We start from the raw sequence: 4,052 nt of genomic DNA, 5'->3' as shown, positions 1-4,052 counted from the left end.
CTTGGGTACAGAGCGGCGCGGTGGCAGCGGCCCCGTCCTCCTCGGGCTCCAGTGGGACCGCTGCCAGGGGCTGCGGAAGGGGGGAAAGCGGGGGAATGGGGCCAAGAAGGCGGGTGAGGCCTTTGCTGCCCTGCCCGCCGTGAGCCTCGCACCAGCAGAGCGTGGAATGAGAGGGAAACGGCACGCACCCAGAGCGGAACGGGTTGCCCTCGCCAGTGCCAACCTGGTGAGGTTTTGCGGGCTGAATACATGCACTTGGTTCATAAGGATGTGCTTGTGCCGGTGTTGGTGCTGAGCTAACCTTGGAAAGGAGCAGTCTGGAGGACGTCAGAGCCTGTGCCCTCTGCCAGAACCCGAGTTGCCCTGGGGAAGGGGCTGTTCATTGTACCAAGAGTGTCTGTTGGTGATCCAAGAAGATAGTAATGAAAAACAAACCCCTGTAGGATTCTCTAATTCTGCATCCAGACACCCCTGCATGGTAGTCAGGTAGACAGATCTGTTGGTCTGAGGGAAAGCAGTGACGCTTCCAGTTACCTCTAGGACTCCAGCCAGCCTTCCCCGTTCCTGAGCTGCTCACTGTGCCCATTGCCGAGGTCCACACAAGGGAACACTTGCAAGATGTTCATACTTGCTTCCTAACCTCCCAGTTTGAAAGTCCAGCAAGAGGCTTGGGAGGATTGGCCAAGACAAAATGCCAGTTAGAAACTGATATGGGCCCATCACCAGGACACCCCCACCACCTCCTTGCAATCCCCAGACATGTATGCCTGACAGTCAGCTTCCAATCCAAACATGCCAAAATAATCTAATTTTATTCCTTTTCCCTTTCCTCATCCCTTCTTCCATGATTGGCTTAGCAGATCGCTTAAGTCCCCAGCTACCTCTGTACATAGGCACTGTGGAAAGATCTGGATGTGCCAGGGGTGGGTGGCAGCCCAGATAAACTGAAGTGAGGCTGCCGCAGCGCTGGCTGCTGAACAGTGGCTTTGATGTTATCAACTCCTCCTCTTGCCTGAGCCACACCGAAGGGCTCTCCTGTCTGAGCAAACCCAGCTGTTGTGGCTGAGGGATGCCCAGGGACCTTCAAGGAGGGAAGCTCATGCCTGCCCGGCCCCAGTGCGGTCACCAAGAGGGATGCTGAGTCTCGCATGGGCAACCCCACTGCAGCAGTGAAGATGTGAGCGAGTGGCAGCCATTGCCATAAGTCAAGGTTTCTACTGTCGTGACCAGCCCTGGCCTGAACCAGCACTGGCAGGAGCTGTGGCTGGGTTTGGCTACCACTAATCTCAGGATGGATCAGATCTGAAGCAATGACAAGAAGAATGTGCTGCCCTACCCCTACTGCCACTACAACCACAGTGACATATGGAAGACACCAAGCACTTCCCTGCCAGGCTTAGTGCAGGCAGCTAAGAGGCAAGTGACTGTCCCTGCTCCAAGGGTTGCCCCACCAGACCCTGCCACCAGCTCCTGGTGGCAACCAGGAGCTGAGCTTTCTGCAGCCACTGTCATTCACCGGCACCTCCCTTCACTTGGCCTCCCTGAGCTCTTGCCCTGTGAGCAGAACATCAAGGGCACCTCTGAGCCTTGGCGTACCTGGCTGCACCCTACAGTTACTTCCCAGCAGACACAAAGTGCCTCTGGCCAGCAGCCCTCGCTGTGACTCCCCCTTCACAGCACCAGGCCCTAGCAGGAGAGTTGTCCACACCCTGCACAGGGCTGGGGCTGTGGTGTTTTCCTGTGTGGCAGTTGTGGTGGCAACGTGCTTGCTCTCGCAGCGCCGCACCCAGCACGAGGCAAAGAGCTGGGCCATCTGCACACAGGCAGGGTAAAAAAAAATGATTGCAGTCATCCAGTGCCAGCATGGCACGGCCCAAATAAAAGGTTTGCAGATGCTGCTCAGGCAGGATTAGGCCTCCAACGTGCTAAGTCTCGGCTCTCAGCAAGCCTAATTGCTCCTGCAATAAGCCCTGGCTGGTCCTTCCCTGAACCATGCTCCCCACGGCCCCCCCGTCAAACATTTTTTTTTTTGCTGCAAAGCTTGTATTTGCCATGCATATGTTCCCCCCGCCGCCCAGCAGGGCCTGGCCAAGGAGAGGAGAGGAAAGGCAGGAAATCTGCAGATGCCACTTTTATCACTCTGCTCTTCCCAGCCAGCATCCCACCACTCTCCCCCTGCCCAGCACAGCCTGTGGCTGCCTGTGTGCAAGGAGCCAGGCCCAGCAGCAGAGGCAGGGACAGGTGACAGCATCCTTACATGGTCGCAAACCCCCTGAGCTGTATTAGGAAACTTTCCAAATTGGAATTACTCAGATTTTAATAAAACCTTTTGATAATTTTCCGTTATGTTTTGGCCAGCAGATGAAACTGGAGGTGTTCCAGGAGAGCTGTGGCAGCATGTGCATGGGCCAATTCAGCCCCGCCACGAAATGAGGACCCGTCGCGGCCAGGAGTTGGGCAGTTGGATGGCCACGGTGCCCTTGTACCTCACTGGGGGTGCTTGTGAAGTTGGGACCATGCAGCTTCTCTGTGTGCTTCCCTGGGAGGCAAAGGTGCCCCCAGCGATGCCTCCCGCCATGCGTTCACCTAGCCCAAGTGAGCAGCTGCTCCTTGTATTTAACCACAAGAGACATGGGGACACAGGGCCCAACTCTACACCCTCCAAAGCAGCAGGATCAGCAGGAGGAGAGCACTGCACAGACTCGAGAGGCAGAGCACCTTTCCTGCCATCAGGGCAGGAGACATTTCAGTGAAGAACCTCACACTTGAGCTCTATTGAGGATTTTCAACAACCCTTGGGAGAATGGAGCAAAAATGGGACGAGTGGCCCATTTCAGACCATCTCCTAACGCATCAGCTGTGGTTTGGCTCTTTGACTGGCACAAATCACTCACCTTCTGGCATGTGGAGGCCACTGGATGAGACCTCAGTTCTGGGGAGACACACAAGGGCTTTGCTTTGCCCTCTTCAAGCACTACACTGCCTCAGCAGAGCTCTCCAGCCCAGTTTAGGCACAAGTCTGCAGAGGATCTGCTCAAAGCTAGGAACTACGACAAGATGTGCCAATGGAAGGTACAAATTGCAATGCAGAGCATGAGAACCAAAGATACACCACAATTTTATTTATGGATGTGTAATAAATAAATGGTGGACAAAACAGGAAGAGCCACATTCAAAAATCCAGATCACTAAAGTGCTTTTAGACATAAATATAGGACGACCAAGAAACAGATCTGACATTAACACTTTTTACAGACAATTACAAAATATCTTCTTATGTCAATTCACAAAATCGTTTAGCTGCTCTGGGGTACTATGGCTTGGTTTTCAAAAAGGTCTGTTCTATTATGCATAGTATGGCAGATAACATTCAAGAGTGTACAAAATCATTGCATAAACAAAAATGTCTTTACCCCCTTCTCCCAAATATGAGTTAAGGAAGCTACACAGTGTAAATCCAGTGATAAGGCTGCATTGGCAGGCCAGATCCTCAGGAGGTACAAACCAGTGCATCTGTCAGGTTACACCAGCTTGAGGATGAACCCTACCATGTTTAAAAACCCTGCTGCTCCTCGAGATGGAAGGATGTTATGTTCAAAGCGGAGGGACTTGCCACGTGGGCACTGTGCAGGGGTGGAAGTGCTCAGAGAAGGTGTCTGTAAACTCCTGCACAGTCTTTGCACCCACACATTTGAGAAGGGAGCGACTCCCGTTGTGTTGCTGCTCTTTGTGCTCCTGGCTGGCCAGGGAAGTGCTCGCAGCCCAGAGGGGAAGGGTGGCTCTTCCCCAGCAACGGTCCACAATGCGTTCTCATCTTCACACTGCTCTTGGCCCTGCTGGGACACCTCTCCCACCCTCCACCCTGGCTCTGTTGAGAAGTGAACAGCTTGAAAGTGAGGGGGCAAGGGGATGTGTATGCCCAGTTTTAAAATGCCCTGAATTTAGATAAAAGTTCACTTATTTAAGAAAAAAAATACATATGAATAAATCAATAAATATTATTATCTCGCCAGGAAGCTGTGAGGTGTGGCCTCCTCCAGGGCAGCCCAAAC

This window comes from Egretta garzetta, unplaced genomic scaffold (assembly GCF_000687185.1).
Source record: "Egretta garzetta isolate BGI_Z169 unplaced genomic scaffold, ASM68718v1 scaffold17, whole genome shotgun sequence".
Classification (NCBI taxonomy): Eukaryota; Metazoa; Chordata; class Aves; order Pelecaniformes; family Ardeidae; genus Egretta; species Egretta garzetta.
Note: the sequence above shows the minus strand (reverse complement) of the source record.